Source organism: Panthera tigris, chromosome E1 (genome assembly GCF_018350195.1).
Source record: "Panthera tigris isolate Pti1 chromosome E1, P.tigris_Pti1_mat1.1, whole genome shotgun sequence".
NCBI classification, from domain to species: domain Eukaryota; kingdom Metazoa; phylum Chordata; class Mammalia; order Carnivora; family Felidae; genus Panthera; species Panthera tigris.
In genome coordinates this window covers 7757662-7776527 of record NC_056673.1, presented here as the reverse complement: position 1 = coordinate 7776527, position 18866 = coordinate 7757662, and the positions used below count along the sequence as shown (strand labels likewise).

The window sequence follows — 18866 nt, the reverse complement described above, 5'->3', positions numbered from 1 at the left end:
AGAATTATTTTCGACTCCCCTCTTCCCTGGAATTACTTTGGCCTGAACCACCAGCCTCTCTCCCCGGGGTTCCTTCTACCTGTTCTCTCTGCTCTTACCCTCCTCACTCTAAACCCCTTCACTCTTAGGTTAACAACCGGAGTGATCCTTTGATACCTAAGACCACCTGATTTTCTGCTTAATATGATGTGATTTTATGACTCCTTTCACTTAGAGTCAAAGCTGACTGTTTGAAACACCTTTAAGGTCTTACCTGGTCCCCCAGTGTTTCCCTTTATGACCCCAATCACTCTCTCCTGAAGCCACTCTGGCCACAGTGACTCCTGTCTGTTCCTTGAACACACCAGACCCAGTTCTGCCTCAGGACCTTTGCCCTGGCAGTTTCCCCTCCATCCCCAATATGTTCTAACCCCCTCATTTTCCAGGTTTTGCTCAGGTGTAACCTTCTCACTGTGTTCTACCCTGCCTATTCGATTTAAAACTGCAAATCCCACTTTCTGTGCTGGAATATCCGTCTCCCCCTTACCATGCTCTACCGTTTCTTTCTCCTCCCCGCCCCCCACACCACAGCATTTATACTCATCTATTTATTGAGTTATTCTCTGTTGTTTATTTTCCGTCTGGCTCCATGAGAATGTCAATCCCACAGATCAGAGATTCTTGTCAGTTTTCCTTCACTGGTGTATCCTAAGAAACCAGAATTGTGTCTGGCATTTAGGAGGCACCCAATCAATATTTGTTAAATAAATGACAACATGGATATACGAATGCCTTTTAAAAAGTAGGATGCCTGGATTATCTGAGGTTGTGATTCAATGGAGACCAATCATCAGGAATTTTTTGAGAGTATTAATAAAACGTTTTCACTTCAAGTGCCAACAATTCAACTAACCCTACAGGAAGGAAGGAAGGAAGGAAGGAAGGAAGGAAGGAAGGAAGGAAGGAAGGAAGGAAAGGGAAGGGAAGGAAGGAAAGAAGGAAGGAAGGGAAGGGAAGGAAGGAAAGAAGGAAGGAAGGAAGGGAAAGAAGGAAGGAAGGAAGGGAAGGAAGGAAGGAAGGAAGGGAGGAAGGGAAGGAAGGAAGGAAGGGAAGAAGGAAGGAAGGAAGGGAAGGAAGGAAGGGAGGAAGGAAGGAAGGGAAGAAGGAAGGAAAGAAGGAAGGGAGGGAAGGAAGGGAGGAAGGGAAGGAAGGAAGGGAGGAAGGAAGGAAGGGAGGAAGGAAGGAAGGGAAGAAGGAAGAAAAGAAGGAAGGGAGGGAAGGAAGGGAGGAAGGGAGGAAGGGAAGGAAGGAAGGGAGGAAGGAAGGAAGGGAAGAAGGAAGGAAAGGAAGGAAGGAAGGAAGGGAGGAAGGGAAGAAGGAAGGAAGGAAGGGAAGGAAGGAAGGGAAGGAAGGAAGGAAGGGAAGGAAGGAAGGAAGGGAAGGAAGGAAGGAAGGAAGGAAGGGAAGAAGGAAGGAAGGGAGGGAAGGAAGGAAGGAAGGAAGGAAGGGAAGAAGGAAGGAAGGGAAGAAGGAAGGAAGGAAGGGAAGGAAGGAAGGGAAGAAGGAAGGAAGGGAAGAAGGAAGGAAGGAAGGGAAGGAAGGGAGGAAGGGAAGGAAGGAAGGAAGGGAAGAAGGAAGGAAGGGAAGGAAGGAAGGGAGGAAGGAAGGAAGGGAAGAAGGAAGGAAGGAAGGGAGGTGGGAAGGAAAAAGAAAGGAAAGAAAAAAGGAAGGAAGGAAGGAAGAAGGAAGAAAGGAAGGAAGAAAAAAAAGGAAGAAGAAAAAGGAAGGAGAAAGAAGAAAGGAAGGAAGAGAAAGAAAGAAAGAAAAGAAAGAAAGAAAGAAAGAAAGAAAGAAAGAAAGAAAGAAAAAAGAAAGAAAGAAAGAAAGAGAAAGAAAAGGGAGGAAAAGAAAGGAAAAAGAAAGAATTGTGTTCAGTTACAAGATAAGCTTCAGGCATGGCTGGATCCAGGGCTTCAAATGTTATCAGGATCCCTCTTTGCTCTCCTTCTCCTCTGTTTTACTCCCAGGCAGGCTCTCCCTTTATGGTGGTAAAGATATCCCAGGCTTCTCTAAGCTTTTATATTACCAGCTCCACCACACCCATGAGAAAGACAGTTGCATTTACTGGGTGTTCTTGTTCCCAGGCTCTCAACGGCACAGCAAGGGAGTGTGTATATTCATTTGTATTTATTTCAGTGTCTACCTCTATGGATTGGAAATGACATGTCTACTCTGATCTCTCCAATTCCAATCCAACAGCACAGGGTTTTTTCTTGCCTTCTCCCTTTCCCCATATGTGTACCTCCTTTCTCTGGCGGTTAGAAGGCAGGCTCCCATTACCTTAATTTGTTTGCTCATTTGACCAATGCTTTTGTATGTGACCGTTTCCCCCTTCCGCCGAGCGTCCCTGTGGATGCCCTCCTCACCCCGCTGGAGCTCTGACACCCCTTTGTGGCAGTTTTCTCCTTGCCTCGTTGGGGCTTTGAGTCCCCATGCCAAACTGCCCTACCAGCGGATGCTCTCCTCACCCTGCTGTGGCTGATTCCCCTTCCCTGGCTGCCCTTCTACGGGGACACCCTCTTCCAGCTTTGACCCTGAGTCTCCACGCTGGCTGCTGGCATACATATATGTCCTCCTCGTCCTGCTGGGTCCCTAACACCCACCATCAGGCTCAGAGCCCCCCCCCCCCAGCCAGGCCGTCACTTTGCAGGGACACTCCTGTCACCCTTCTTGGACTCCGATACCCTTGGGCCACCGTGTTTCCTTTTCCTTCCTGCAGAGATGCTGACTTTTATTCTGCCCCACCCAACGGCTTTATGGCTGAATTGTTTAGGGAAGGAAGAGAGGGAACAGGAAGAGGAAGTGCCTCTATGTTAGTCACCCCAAGAGACTCAGGACTCCCGGGCCGTCACCGTTTGGGGGGGGGCCTGAATGCCCACATGGCTTCCGTGGTCAGACAACTTGCTGGCATCCCTCAGGCAGCCAAGGGCAGGGACCTCCTCTCTGCTTTCCCTGACGTGCCTCCCCCCTGGCACTTCTCACCGTGGATGCATTTACCTGCACGCACTCAGAGCTGCGCCTGGCCCATGGAAGCATCGAGAAGTATTTGTTAACGAAGGAGTCCTACGCGAGAGTCATCCCACGTGGACAGGGAGGTTAGGAGCCTACTACCCAAGGAGGGTGTCCTGGGGCCCTCGTGGGGCTCACGGAAGCCCCTGTGTCCTTCCTCGCGGGGTCCCCCTGGCAGGTGGTACCCCTCTGGTCTGTGCAGCGCCGGTGACTTCTGGGAACGGACAGACAAGGAAGTGTAGTTAGCCTTCATTCATTGCTTATGTTGTACAAGCTGTCAAAACTAATGAAATTTTATGACAGACGGGCAACGACCAGCTTCCTGGTGTTATTTATCTTTCTCGCTCCTGGCTCGGAGCACCGGGTGATTTTTCATTTACATTTAAAAATGCCAAAATGACTAAGCTCAATTCGCCTCCTCAGAAAACCGGCAAATTGTATCAATGCACAAATGTAATTAATAATCATCAGGCATGAGAAATGAGGAACGGTTATGCAGGAAAGTCTATCTTTCCAGGCTCCTTCCTCTCCCCGCTACCTTTTCAGCCGGTTCCCAAACGCCAGGCACATACATCATGGGTCCCCCGCGCCCCCCACCCCCCACCTTCATTGTTCATATCTGATAGCGGGTGTTTGCAATGACAAACAAAAGGTTCTTGGGACTGGTCACATGAGTTCCCATGGCTCAACGGATTCATTTATAGCAGCCTCACAGGGATGATGCAAATAGATGTAACACGTAGGGGAGGGAAAGATGAAAAAAAAATCCAGTGGAAGAGGGGAGAAGAGGTGTCAGGAGACAGGTTAATTCTAGAGTGACAAGACTGTGAGACTGTGTTCATGTAGCCAGGAGAAACCTGCAGACCCAGTCCGTCCTGACATCCCCATCGTATGTGCTTCGAACGGTTCTTTGGTTCTTTCGTGTACATCACCTTGAACTCTGTCACCTGCTCATTCCGGCCACATGTGATCTGCACTGTTCTCTTGCTCTCAACCGTACCTGTGATTTGCCAGGCTCTTTCGCCTCTGCAATTCCTGGCCCTCCCCCGAGTACTTCCGGGGGTCTTTGGAGGTAGATGGTTAGTTCTTTGCATCATCTGCATGATCACGATGATGCTGATGATGTCTTTTCTGCTGGCCCCATTGGGGTTCGGTTCTGACGAGCTGCGTTTTTAAGGCCCCAAAGCAATGGCGCCGTGTCCTCGGGGGCCCTCCAGTACCAAAGGCATTTTTCCGTCTGTGGAGTCAGGGTAGTAATTCCTCCACTTCCAGTGTTTTAACAGAGGCTTTAAAAAAACAAATTTTTTTTTTACATTTTTTTAATGTTTATTTTTGAAAGAGAAAGAGAGAGACAGGGTGCGAGCAGGGAAGGGGCAGAGACAGAAGAGAAGAAGACGCAGAATCCAAAGCAGGCTCCAGGCTCCGAGCTGTCAGCACAGAGCCTGACTTGGGGCTCAAACCCACGAACTGTGAGATCGTGACCTGAGCCGACAACTGAGCCACCCAGGCGCCCCAACAGAGACCTTTAAATTGCTCTATGTGCCTTCCAGAAAAGCCTTCTCGATTTTTTTATTTTTTTATTTTTTTCAGTAAACAGGTCTTGGGCGAGGAGACAAAGCTGAAAAGGCAGACATTATGGCCCACTTGAAACCCAAGCCCCGGCCACCATGACTAAGGCTTTGTGAGGGGGCCAAGCTTCTCTGCTCACCTTTTCTCCCCCAGGATGGGCGATTTCCCAGAGGGCTCTTCTGGCGTCTGTGCACCTTGGCCCTGGGAAGGCCAGACGTGTCCAAACATGCTGGTGTCACAGCACCAGCTCAGGCTCCAAACGGCACTCTTGTCTCAAAGGTGGCCTTACAGAGAGTCCGCTCTGTGCTTGGCACCGTGGGGCTTCCTGACAAGCCAGTCAGACCCAGTACTTGCCCTCAAGGACGTTGTCATACCAACAGGCATGGAGCAAACAACCTGATGGTAGGGGAGGTGACCGTAAGTGGAACAAGAGAGGTACAGATGATGAAGACCAGGTAATGGGGTAAAGAGGAGGGCTGTGTCCACAGAGTTGAAGTAGGAGGTTGGACTCGAACTCAGCCGTGAGCGATGGGAGCGCGTACAGGAGGAGACTAGAAACGGTGCTCCGGGAAGAAGCTCGAAGCTCCTCCAGGGGCTGCAGGAACGAGCAAAAGGTGGATGGATGTTACTAGCAATACGCAGGGAAGGGCGAGGGTTCAGATTGGCTAGGAAGGGGAAGTTTGGGGAGGTTCTGGTGAGAGCGGGGGGCGGGGGAGGTGGTCAGACTGGATACCAGAGGTCCTTGACCAGCTGGCTGAGTCTGCGTCCTGCTGTATACGCAGCAACACCTGCCAAATAGAGATGACGTTTCAAACAGAGCCATGGAACGGCCATGGAGAACAGGAGCGTCTTTCTGGATCAGGTAGACCTACCTGGATCAGTGAGCGTCAGGTGAACAGGAGAAACCAAGGCGGGCAGATACGTGAGGGGGCCTCTGCAGTAACAGCACACGTGGGTACGGAGATTGGGAGCCGGACAAGATGAAAATAAGGAGAGGGGCTGGACACAGCCTGTGGGGGAAGAGAGGAATCTAAGCAAAGTCGAGCACGAGCAGTTGGAAAGGGAGAGCAGCAGGGCGCCTGGGTGGCTCAGTCTAAAAGCATCTGACTCGGCTCAGGTCATGATCTCATCGTGGCTCATGGGTTCGGGCCCCGCGTCGGGCTCTGTGCTGACAGCTCGGAGCCTGGAGCCTGCATTGGATTCTGTGTCTCCCTCTCTCTGCCCTCTCCTCTCTCTCTCTCTCTCTCTCCCAAAAATAAATAAACATTAAAAATTTTTTTTAAAAAATAAAGGAAAGAGAACAGCATGAGATCCAAGAGGCAGAGTGATTTTTTTTGGGGTGGGGGGGCTGGCGCAGGATTGTGATGGAATCGTATCTCCAAAGCAGCTTTAAAAGGTGGGTGGGAGACGATGATTCCCAATTTGGAGGCAGGAAAATTGTGCCGGAGAGCAGTCAGTGGTATGTTCATGCTCAATTGCTATAAGGCAGACCTGTCTCTTACACCCGGACTTTTGGCTTTAAAACCTTTGCTTTTTTTTTTGCCTTTGCATGCCTGCACAAGCAGCTGTATAGAGAGGGGTGGCAGAAAAAGGACTGGAATAAAAAAGATGAGTAGTAAAGATTTAAGCTTGGTGACAAAACAAAGCCCGTTGTAACGGTTCTTGGGAGAACCATCAGGCGAATGAACTCTCCTAATCCAATCGGGTAAGAAATTTCCTGGGCATATGGATCCATAATCCCATTTTAAATCCCCTAAAAGGAGAGTCTAATAAGAAATCGACTCCAACGGAAAACAAACTAGAGGTAATAATTGTGCTGAGACACTGGGCATTCCCTCCTTTCCCCCCACCCTGCCCAGGAACACAGGCAGTCCAATAAAAGCCATGAAATCCATAATAGAAATTGCCTCAGCCCGAAGCTTCTGGAAGGTCCATGTGTTCATAACAGACCTGTTGCTGTTGATTATCTCCAGCGATAACCGGCTGCTTACGAAAACATCCGTTTTCTGAGAATTTGGATCCTTTCACGGTCTGTTTCACACTTGGGGACGAAATGGCATTGGGTCGTACCTCTCTTCAGCTGGTGGGCAGGAGAGGTGGGAAATCAGGGTCTTGCCAATGTTCTATTTTTCTTTCTGTTTGTTGTTGCAACTGGACTCGTTAGACCAGGCGAGAGCTGCCAACATTTATAACTTGGGCTTTTCTAATTAAAGTTCTGCCGAAAAGCCTCCTCTTGTCTTCTGACTCCCTCGGCAGGAATGTGCGCTCATAATAGAGGCATCTGCCCCCTGGACTAACCTTTCTTGAAACCAGATAAACAAAGTAATACTAATAAAAATATCCATCTGTGCTTAAAGATAAATAGAGCATTAATATACCAAACTGAGATCTGGATTCTTTTGGAAGCCAGCTTTAATGATATTAGACATCTGTCCCAGCTTGCTTTCCGTTCCTTTTCCGTTTGCACACTCGTGTAAGAAAACAATGTGGAAGGAGTTCGTCGGGGGTACATGGAGCCACCCCCTGACCGACGCCCTTTTCCGAGGCCACCGCCCCAGTAAGCCGATGGGGTTCCTTAACATTTGGCACGCTGCTTGCGTTTCATCCTGCATTTTAAACACTGTGGTCTTTCTTCATTTTTTGCTTTTAGATGCCTGCCTGAAAGCCAACTTAATCGTTCATAACGCTAAGCAGGATTGCCGTGTAGACCAGATGTACAAACGTCATGGCGGCCATTCTCTTTCTGAAGTCAAGATGCGAGAGTATCCGGGAAGCATCTGGAGCCATCCGTTTGCAAGGAGAGAGCACCAGGTCAGGTCTGCAAAGAGGGAGGGTGAACGTTTGTTTTCAAGGAGAGTACGTGGAAGGTAGAAACCAGCGTCTCAGTGTTCCAAGTAACACGGTTAACACTCAAGGAGCGTCGCAGGCAAGGTGCAATGGTGGGAAAATGTTCTCCACTTGAGGGCAGACCCGTGGACCTTGGTTTCTTAGATTTGGCACTAACTCCAAAGAGATAGGGGTGAGTCAGTGGCACGAGGGCCAAGAGGGAAATGTACCAGGGGCGTTTAGCGTTGTTACGATGATAGGGTGGGGTGTTGCTGGCCGGTTAGTGCCTGAAGACCAAGGATGCCCAAGTACAGCAATGTAAGGAACAGGCTTGCACAGCAAAGGCTGGCCAGTCCCAAACGCGGATGAGTTAGTATTGAGATGCGTTGACATTTTTAAGTAGTGAAAATGGGGGCGCCTGGGTGGCCCAGTCAGTTAAGCGTCTAACTCTTGGTTTCGGCTCAGATCGTGATCTCACCGCTCACGGGATCGAGCCCCACGTTGGGCTCTGTGCTGACAGTGCAGAGCCTGCTTGGGATTTTCTCTCTCTCCCTCTCTGCCCCTTCCCTGCTCACACACACACACTCTCTCTCTCTCTCTGTCTCAAAATACATACACTAAATAAATAAGTAAATAAATAAATAATGAAAACTTTAAAAAAGACAAAAATCTTACACAGAATCCACAACATATAAAACATAGTGAAGAAGGGCTATTTTTCCTGAAGGAGAGGCAGTCCCTGAAATACTTCTAGGGAACACCGCTTAAGAACCACTATTCTAGGGGCACCTGGATGGCTCAGTCGGTTGAACACCCAACTCTTGATTTCAGCTCAGCTCATGATCTCAGGGTCATGGGATCAAGCCCCATGTGGGGCTCCGTGCTAAGGCTGGAGACTGCTTAAGAGTCTCTCTCTCTCTCTTTTTGCCCTTCTCCCCTGCTCATGCTCTCTCTCTCTCTCTCTCTCTCTCTCTCAAATAAAATGGAAAAAAAAATCCACTATTCTAGGTGCTACTCAATGGCCATAGAGTTCTAACAACCTGTCTGGTTGTGCAATGTGCTATAAGAATCGACTGATTAAAAAAAAAAAACCACCACATTTTTTAAAAACTGTAATTGTGTTCCTCTCAACATTTTACATGAGAGTTTTTAAACATACAGAAAAATGGAAAGAATTGTAGGTGCCCCAGGTACCGACCACTTAGATCCCACGGTTGCCAACGGTTTGCCCTTTTTGTCTCCTCCCAGATCCTTCCGTTTGCGTTGATTCATCTCATTTTGAAATTCCTTTCAAAGTGAGTTGCAGACATCGGTACCTCCCATCTCTAATTTCTGAACCTGCACGTCCACCTTTAACGAGAGCAAGAAGTCAAACTGACGTGCAGAGAAGGGGATAGATCTAGGGTAAGGTTTGGTGAGCTGTAAAAATATAATTATATGGCTCAGACCCTTATCAAGATACAACACCTCCGAAAGATACGACCTCTGAAAGTTTCCTCATGGCCCTCCCCAGCTAGCGCCCTGCCCCCTCCCCCCACCCCCCTGGGTCCTGACAGCTGCTCAAACAATCTGTCCGTGGAGTTCATTCCGTCAGACGAGCTGACAGTTTGCTGGAAAGAATCATTATGGCTGGTGTCTGAACGGACGGGGCAGGGGTAGTCAGGAGGCTTGTGGCCCATCAGGAACACCGCTCTCTTCTACAGCCCGCAAGCCCAAAGGCTGGGCTGGATCCTTGGCTCCCCTCGATTTTTTTTTTTTTAATTGTGCTAAAAGATACATAACATAAAACGTCAGTTTTATGTGTGCACTTTGGCAACGTTAAGCACATTCACATCATGGGGTGACCATCGCTCCTATCCATCCCCAGGAATGTTCTCATCACCCCAGGCTGAAGCTCCGTCTCCCTTAAATGCTAACTCCACACTCCACATCCCCCCAGCCCCTGGGAGCCTCCTTGCTGCTTTCTGGCTCTATTAATCTACCTACTCTCTACGCCTCGCATCCATAGAATCACACAGCATTTGTGCTTTTATGACTGGCTTATTTCACTCAGCGCAATGTCCTCAGGGCTCCTCTGTGTTGTCACCTGTGGCAGAATTTCCTTCCTTTTTACAGCTGAGGGATATTCCATTGCGTGCGTACAGAGTATTGTGTGTCTCCGTTTTTCTGGTGATGGATGCTTGGGTCGTTTCCACCTTCCGCTGCCGTGAAGGAGGCAGCCGTGGGCATGGCTGTCACACACACCTGTTCCCGTCCTTACTTGCGTTTCTTCTCTGCCTTCTCCGAAAATTCTTCAGCCACACCTGCGGTCATGAGGGTCCGCACCAAAAATGCGCTCAGATGCGTCCCTCCTTCCTTCCCGAACTGCCTTACCCTGTGCCCGGAGGCCCTCCTCCTCCCTCACCTGGACCACTCCCCTCGCTTCCTCCCCGCAGTTCTCCACGGCCTCTCTTGGCCAGTCCTCCACCTGACATTTTCTTTTTATCTTTGAGAGAGAGAAAGAATGGAGGAGAAGGGGCAGAAGGAGAGAGAGGGGGAGAGAGAGACTCTCACACAGGCTCAACGCTGTCAGCGTGGACCCCGACGCGGGGCTCGATGCCACGACCCTGGGATCGCGCGACCTGGGCCAAAATCAAGAGTCGCGCACTCAACCGACTGAGCTGCCCAGGCACTTCCTCTACCAACATTTTCTGAACCTTATACTGCAGCCAGAGAGCTTTCAAAGGCAGTTCTGGTCATACCCCCTCCCTGTTCGAACTCTCCAGCGGCTCCTGATGATGCGGAGGAGAAAACCCCAGCACAGTCAGTCCTGCCCGTCTGGCCCTGCTCACACTTTCCCTCCCATACTCTGTGCCGAAATGACTTTTGCTTGCCTAAGCACGCTCGGTTCCACTCGCCTCTCCCCTTTTTCACAACACGTACTTGGGCCATTCTCCCTGCTCCTGGGATGTCCTAACCTCTTGTCCTTTAGGACTTAATGTAGATACCGCTGCTTCTGAGAAGCCTTCTCTGTGCCCACCCAAGACGGAGGTAGGTGTACCCATCGCTTCCTCCCTTAGCGGCCCCGAGGGATGTTGGTCTGTCTCCTGAGACACGTTTGGCACATACGTCTTGGGTTGTAATATCCTCAGTGTAAACACAGGTCGCATCCACATGGGGTCGGACCGCCAGGTTGAGCCTGGTCAACCATTTTGGAAAAACCTGACCTCCAAAACTTTGGAAAAGCCTGTGCTACAGTTCCAGCGAGGTACTGATAAGCCAGTTTTCGAGAAAAAGTTAAAAAAAAAAAAAAAAGCCCAGAGTTGTGGTATTTGCTGATTATTATGGTGTTGATTCTCTGCTCGTGGCCAATTTCAAGCCGCTGTCATAAGGTTACTGGGCACAGACTTGGGAAGTCAGTCATGCTGACCACACCCCAGTGGTTTCCTCCCAAGACCTTTAAATTCCGCCAGATTGAACAAATCAGTTGTTTCTAGAAGATTCCTTCAATTCTGTATACCTGTTGTCGACTTTCAGGTAATGTTCTACAAACTCCTTCAGATTTTTTTTCTATTAAAAAAATCACCCCCTAAATAGTCTGAAGGGCTAAGGAATGTGTTACAAAGATATGTGCAGCATTCAGTGCAAGATAAGAACAAAGCCAGCATGTATTAAGTGCTTACTGTGTACCAAGTACTGGGTAGTGACCTTTCCCCGTGTTTTTCCTGTTAATTCTCATAATCCTGTGAGGGCGGTATTACAATATTCCCATTGCATAGAGGTGGAAACTGAGTCCCAGAGCCACGAATGGAACTCACGTCCATCTGATCTGCGAATCCAAGCTATGGCAAATCGCCTCCAGGGAAGAGGGAGGGACTAGAAGCGAAAGCAAAGGGAAGGAGAGTTAGCTGCTCAGACAATAATCCATCAAAATACTGTCACCCTCATTTCTTGGCTTCCCTGTTGCTCCTTAAGCTTCATTCATAACAAATTACATGCTGTCCCCCTTTCCTTCTTCTTGCGTCGGTTTCCCCTGTCACCTGGCTGAGGATTTCTCGAACTCCGGGGTGTGTGTCCCCAAGGCAAGGGGAGTTCTCACCACCATGGGCCTGGCCTGTGCGGCTCTGACCTTCCTGAACTGTGTTCTCCTCTCTTCAGCCGTATCCTGACGCCTAGCACAGTGCCTGACACGTACACATTGAGTGGATGAATGTACCCATGTATTTTTGGCTGCCAGGCAACTTGATTTTGAACTGGGGGGAGATTTCACTCAAGGGAGAAAAGGTGGGACACTGGAATGAATGTCACCATCAACAAGAACACAGTATGGTTGGAAGAAGGTGCAGGCTTGGGGCTGGGGCCCAGGCCTGGTTTTTGCGTTTATTTCATGTGTGCCCATGTATGTTACTTCACTTTTCCAGTGTCCTCATCTAGAAAGAGGCATCTCATGCCTCTCTTTTATAGATATTTACAGGTGTCCGTTGCTCTCCAGCTGTTGGGGAAATGGCAGTGAACCAAACATAGGCCTTGCCCTGTGGCACTTGCATGGCAGACAGAATCCAATACTGATCTGAGTAATAATGGGTCAGGCACGGATGGGGCCTAGGAGGAGAAAGAGAGCAAGGTAGCAGGGTGGGGGGTGATTGGAGGTGCTCTGTAAGCGGTGTGGTCAGGTGCGCCATTTTGGACGGATGATGTTTGATGTTCAGAGGCTGAGGGAAGTGAGGGGAAACCCACGTGGGTTTTCTTGTTCTTTCTTTTCTGTAAATTGTGTTAAAATACACATAATGTAGGGGCGCCTGGGTGGCTCAGTCGGTTAAGCGTCCGACTTCAACTCAGGTCACCATCTCGCGGTCCGTGAGTTCGAGCCCCGCGTCGGGCTCTGGGCTGACGGCTCAGAGCCTGGAGCCTGCTTCCGATTCTGTCTCCCTCTCTCTCTGCCCCTCCCCCGTTCATGCTCTGTCTCTCTCTGTCTCAAAAATAAATAAACGTTAAAAAAAATTTTTAATAAAAAAATAAAATAAAATATACATAATGTAAAATTTCCCATTTTGACCCTTTTTTTAAATATTTATTTTCGAGAGAATGCAAGTGGGGGGAGGGGCAGAGAGGGTGGGAGAGAGGGAATCCCAAGCAGGCTCCACGTTCAGTGCAGAGCCCGACACGGGCTCCATCCCATGACCTGTGAGATCGTGACCTGATCCCAAATCAAGAGTCAGATGCTCAACTGACCCAGCCACCCAGGCGCTCCCATTTTAACCCTTTTCAAGAGTACAGTTCTGGAAGGTGCCTGCGTGACGCAGTCGGTTGAGTGTCCAACTTCTGAGTTCGGCTGAGGTCATGATCTCACGGATTCTGGGATGGAACCCCTCGTCGGGCTCTGCGCTGAGTGTGGAGCCTGCTTGGGATTCTTTCTCTGGCTCTGTCTCTCTGCCCCTCCCCTCCCCCTCAAAAATAGATAAACTTAAAGAAAACAGAAGAGTACAGTTCTGTAGCATTAAGTACCTTCACATGATCGTGCAGCAGTCAGCACCGTCCATCTCTAGAACTTCCTTTCATTTTCCAAACCAAAGCTCTGTCTCTTTTAAACGCTGACTCCCCACCCCCTCTCCCCAAGGCCCTGGTGCCCAGCCTTCTACTTTCTGTCTCTATGGATCTGACTAATTTGGTCACGTCGCAGAAGTGACGTCGTGACCGACTGATTTCACTCAGCACGGTGTCCCCAGGATTCATCCAGATTGTAGCGTGCATCAGAACTGTCCACCTGTCTGAGGCTGGCCGCCATTCCATCATATGTCTATACCGCGTTGCCTTTTTCCATTCATTTGTTGGCAGACACTCAGGTCATTTCCACATCTTGTCCGCTGCGAATAATGCTGTAGTGAACACAGAGTGCAGGTACCTGTTTGACTCCCCGGTTTTAAATTCTTTTGGGTATATGTCTACCCAGAAGTGGGATTGCCAAATCATACAGAAGTTCTATTTTTCACCTTTGAGGAACCACCATACTATTTTCCGTAGCAGCGGGACCGTCTTACCTTCCTGTCGACGGTGCGCGAGGGTCCCAATCTCTCCGGGTCATCGCCGACATGTGTTATTTTCCGTTTATGTTAATAAGAGCCATCTCAATGGGTGTGAGGTGCTATCTCCTTGTCGCTTTGATTTGCTTTTCTTCAGTGATTCGTGATGTTAAGCATCTTTCCATGTGGATTTTAGAATTTTACACGAAGGACGTAATAACAGGAAAGCAACTGTAGGACTGACCTGATCGAGGTCCCCATGGAAGACATCCCATGTCTGATTTGGGGGCCGTGGCAAGGAGTTTGAGTTTGCCTCTGAGCGCGACAGAAGTCTCCGGAGGCTTTTGAGAAGGGTCGTAGCATGATCTGACTTACATTTTGAGTGGATTTCATTCTGTCTTTCTGACCACACATATTTTTTTTTTTTTCCAATGGGGCACCGTCTGGGACTAATTATCCACCAAATACACTTAGCGGTGATATTTATCATCATCATAAAAACACACTGTGGGTAAAGAGATTTACGCTTTGTAGAACGCCTCCTCATACATCATCTTGTTCAACTCTTTGGGCAGTTTGTGTTGCCCCCGTCTCCTTAGTCACTGGGTATTTTAAGAGAGGATCCTGGGCATGCCCCTCATGATCAGAAAAGAGTTTTAGCACCCGGCTCTGGCGACAGCCTATTAGTGGTGGAATTTTCTGGAAATTAGCCCATCTGTTTATAGCTAAGCCACGGGTGCCTGTGCAGAATCACACATGGGCAACCCCAAATTTTCCTTTAAAACCCTTCACCGGCTGTCCTTTGACCCCACGATATTTTCTTAGTGGGCCATTCATTGTCACTGCCTCCTTCTTCATCCAGGGCTCCTGAAGATTCTACTCCATGTCAATGAGCTTTAGAGACTCTTTCAATGGGTTTTAGTGGTCCTTCCTCTGGAAAAACTCCAATGCATTCATTTGTTGATTCATTCATTCACCCAGTGTGTATTTACTAAGAGTCCACAGTGGATAGTAATTATAGTAAACACGGGAAGCCCAGTGGTGAACAAGCAGAGATGGTCTTTGGCGCCCTGGATCTGGGGAAGTCAGACGGACGCACCAGGCATAAGGGATAAGGGTAAGAAATGGACACGAGCAACACACGACCCTGAGACACACTCCACCTCCATGGGGGATGGACGCACACAAGGCCACACGCCGTGCGATGCCAGCATTCAGAACAGAGAGGGTCCCTTGGAAGCCCCGATGGCACAGCCACCTGACAAGCAAGCACACTCCTCAGTGGAATGAGATCCAAGACCCAGTTAACCGCAGAGAACCTCCCGCAGGACAAGGGATGGCCACCTGGGACAAAATGCGCTTTTCACATGGCAGGAATAAACCACCTCAGTTCAAGGCAGGAGTCTAGCATTCCGACAGTTATATCGTCCCAAGAGCATAAAGACCGAGTCCATTTTTATCACACCATCCAACTGTCCTTTCTGGTCGGGTCTTAACCTGCAGGACTGGGTGACCAGAAGAGATGGTGAACTCTGGGTGCCTCAGTGATAGGACAGTGACCTCTGAAGCTTGGGAAAGAACTTTCCTTATTTCCCCCTCTCCATGGGCTTGACGTTATTTTTTTTGTTTTGTTTTTAGTGGGGGTGTCAGAAATGTGGGGCGGCTTCGTAGGATACCCTAGCCTTCAGTGGGAAATCCCATGAACAGACGAAGAAGCAGTTCAGAATCATCTGTGAGCTCACTCGTCTCTCAGCAAATATTTATTGAGCACCTACTTTGGGTCAGGCGTCGGTCAGACGCCGGGACAAACAAAGAATCCCTCTCCTCTCGTGGAGCTTACTTTCTCTCTGTAGCGAAGAGACTCAATAAAAAAAGAGTAAATGAGGGGCGCCTGGGTCGCTCGGTCAGTTAAGCATCTGACTCCTGATGTCGACTCAGTTCGTGGGATTGAGCCCCACGTCGGCTCTGCACTGACAGCGCGGAGCCTGCTTGGGATTCTCTCTCTCTTCTCTCTCTGCCCCTCCCCCTGCTTGTGCTCTCCTCTCTCAAAATAAATAAATACACATTAAAAACAAAAAAGAGTGAGTGGCTAGATAAACAGAAAAAAATCAGAGATCAGGAGCCATAAAGAAAATAGAAAAGGGTCATGGCAGTGGGGGGTGGGGGTGGGGGCGCCCGGGTGGCTCTGTCGGTTAAACATCTGACTTTAGGTCAGATCGTTACCTCACGGTTCGTGAGTTCAAGCCCCACATCAGGCTTTCTGCTGTCAGCACAGAGCCTGCTTCAGATCCTCTGTCTCTCTCTCTCTCTCTCTCTCTCTCTCTCTCTCTCTCTCTCTCTCTCTTTCTCTCTCTCTCTGCCCTTCCTCCGCTCATTCTCTGTCTGTCTCTCAAAAATAAATAAACTTAAAAAAAAAAAACTCTAAAAAAGAAAAAGGTAATAGGGACAGATTAGGGAATGTCATTTCACCTGGATGGATGTCCTAACCAGGCTCCGAGACCAGGATGGGACTGCAAGTGGTTTACAGGAGAGGTCATTCCAGAAAAGACCAGCAGAGGAGTGGGGGAAATGAGACAGAGTAGGGAACCAGTAACGGGTGTCATGCCAGACAAGTGACCGTGCGGGCACCTGGGGACCCAATGTACACCTGTGCCTCAGAGTTATCTCAGCTGTGCGTCAAAGGTGCTGGGAACGAATGAGTGGCCGCTCCCCGGGTCATCGAGTCACTGGCAGGGCCAGTCATACCTGCCTCTGGGCAGAGTGGGCTCCAGCAGTCAGAAGCCTCAGGTGGGGCCACAGATGCTGTGTCGAGAATCCAGCCACGTGCACACCCAACACTGACCATGACAGCATCGGGGTGACATTGCCGCCCTCCATTCCCTCGGCTAATGTCAAGCAGGAAGCAGCCGTGGAAGGATCTGGGCAAAGAACATTCGCACAAAGAGAAATGGTGTGCGCCCAGGCTGGAGGTCCGCTGGGGGTGACATGGGGGAGGCAGGCAGGGCCCCAGGTTCGTGGCAAGGAGGCGGGCGTCATCCTAAGTGCAATGGGAAGCCAGCAGAGAGTTCTCGAAGGGCCCATCTACCTCATGGGATCACGTTTTCCTAGCGCTGGAAGGGACTGGCCCCTTGGAGGAAGGGTAGGACGGCCTGTTGGAGGCAGCCCGGGGCATAGAAAGTAGAACCTGGGACAATGAGGGCAAACACTGCCCAGCCCAGGGCTGTGGGAAGGGCCTCTCTCTCTTTTGTAGCGCATTCTGATTTAAAGTGGAGACAGCCCAGGCGGGGACCCTGGCCTATTCTGAGGATGGCCAAGCCTTGAAGACGAGGAACAATTAGATAGTAAAAGGATTGGAAAACGGGGAGTTTCCAGGGGCCGTTTCTTTGTGAAGCTCGTGATGCCTTTTGACAAAGTGTGACGCAGGGAGAAAGCCACAGGCTTGCGGGGCCGCCTGGCTCGGCTCGGCGGGGTGGCCAACAAGCGGTCGCTCACACACAACGGGGTCCGTTCCTCCAGTTATGAATTTGGAACCGAGGCATGCAAAAAGAGATTACAGTTCAGCATTCACTGCATGCGGTCGGTGAAAAATGAGGCTGTCATAGGCAGGCTGGGACTCAATCTGCAAGGGAATGTGTGGACACAGGAGCCCTGGCGGCTGGGCACAGGCGATGGGCAGAAACGGCCAGGCTAGAGGCTCAGGGCTCCCAACAGCTCTGGGTGGGAATTTCTTCCTTTTTGGCTGTGAACTTCGTCCTTCCTTGTGTCTCTGACCCCGGCAGTGGGGGGGGGGGGTTCCTTTGTTTCTTTCTTTCTTTTTTCTTTCTTCTCCTGCTTATTCTCCATTAGAAATGTGTCACCTGGCTTTCAAAACTTAGGTGGCCAAAACGAAGAGGGCCCTTTCAGTACCAGAGGGAAGGGGAAGGCATTCAGTACCCTAGAATGACAGTACCCTAGAATACCCTAGCAAGACAGTACCCTAGAATTAGGTGAATTTTTTGGAGCCGTTGAGAATCATCCGATCAAAACCCCTCCTCCTGGAATGAGAAGACAGAGGCCCCGAGATGCTAAGTGACCACCTCAGGTTCCCACGGCCTCCCGGTTGGCAGAGCCGAGGTCAGAGCCTAAGTGCGCTGACTTTCGTGCCAAGATTCTTTCCGTGACACCCACAGACTCATTTTCCTCCTTTCTGTGCGGGGAAGCTTGAGTTACTGGCAGAGCTCATTCAGAGCCCCAGACAGCTGGAGCCTTTGGCCTGCTAGTAAGCTTTGCTCCTGCCCAGAAGCCATGGGAGGAACGTCCGTGACTCATTGGTCCGTGCTGTTTCCTTTGTGCAGCACGAATTCCATGCCTCGGACTTGGCAATGGAATTGCAAGGGAGGGGGCTGCAGCCTCAGGAGAGGGGTCTGCACCCTAAGGAGATGACTGATGGACTAGTCAGTACAGTATTAGCAGAGGCAGTAAGTAGAGTGGTTAAGGCCAGCCTTCCAGAACCAGACATCCTGGGTGTTCACCTCAGCCCTACCTCTTACTAGCTGTGGAACTCGGGCGATTTATTTAATCTTCCACCTGTGAAACAGGGAGACGGGTACACATACCTCTGGTGGTTATCTTTTGCTGAGTAACAGTACTGCTCTACACATCATGGCTTAAAACAACACATATTTATTCTCTCGCGGCTTCCGTGGCTCAGGATCTGGGCACCGCTCAGCTGCGTCCTCTACGAGACTGAAGGCCAAGCGTCCGCTGGGGTTGAGATCTCATCTGACACTCGACTGGGGAAGGATCCACTTCCAGCTCGATGCAGGTGCCTGCAAAATGTATTTCCCTGTGACTGTGGGACCGACGGCTTCATGTGCTTGTCGGTTATTGACCAGAGGCCACTCTTGGTTCCTTGTCACGGGGGCCCCAGTGTGGCTTCTTGCTTTCTCAAAACCAGCCAGGGAGAGAGAAGCACTGGCAAGTCGGGCACTACTGTGTCGCGTGATCACGTCGCCTTTGCTGTGTTCCGTTGATCAGGAGTAAGTCACAGGTCCTGGCTGCCGCTCAAAGGTGGGGGCGGGGATCACACAAAGGTATGAACACCAGGAGTCGGGGATCATGAGGCCACCCTTAGCGTCTGTCCACCGGGTCTCAAAGGGTTATTGTGAGGAGTGAGGTCATATACATCAAGCTCTTTGAAGAGGACCCCTACTCAGGAATCACTGTGACTATTGGCTGTGGTGAAGGTCATGTTATCATCGCCATCAGGAGACTATGCCCTCTTCCCTTATACTTGAAAAGTCTCCCGTGGTCTTTAGGGGACTTGGGAGGAGGACAGGACTCATTGTAAGCAAACACCTACAATAGTTAGCAAGTAAAATAGCTCCAATGACCTAATTTAATTCTGTTTTCTTAGTTGGAGGCTCCATGGTGAGTGGGAAATAT

General features: G+C 49.9%; 1 long non-coding RNA gene across 1 annotated transcript in view; it reads left to right on the top strand.

Annotated features, from left to right (window-relative positions):
- Nucleotides 1–18866, top strand: part of LOC102965862 — a 142180-nt gene that overhangs the window by 51745 nt on the left and 71569 nt on the right. Inside the window, exon 5 of the long non-coding RNA XR_006211471.1 lies at nucleotides 7268–7428. This is a non-coding gene — a long non-coding RNA (uncharacterized LOC102965862). The remainder of the gene's footprint in view (nucleotides 1–7267; nucleotides 7429–18866) is intronic.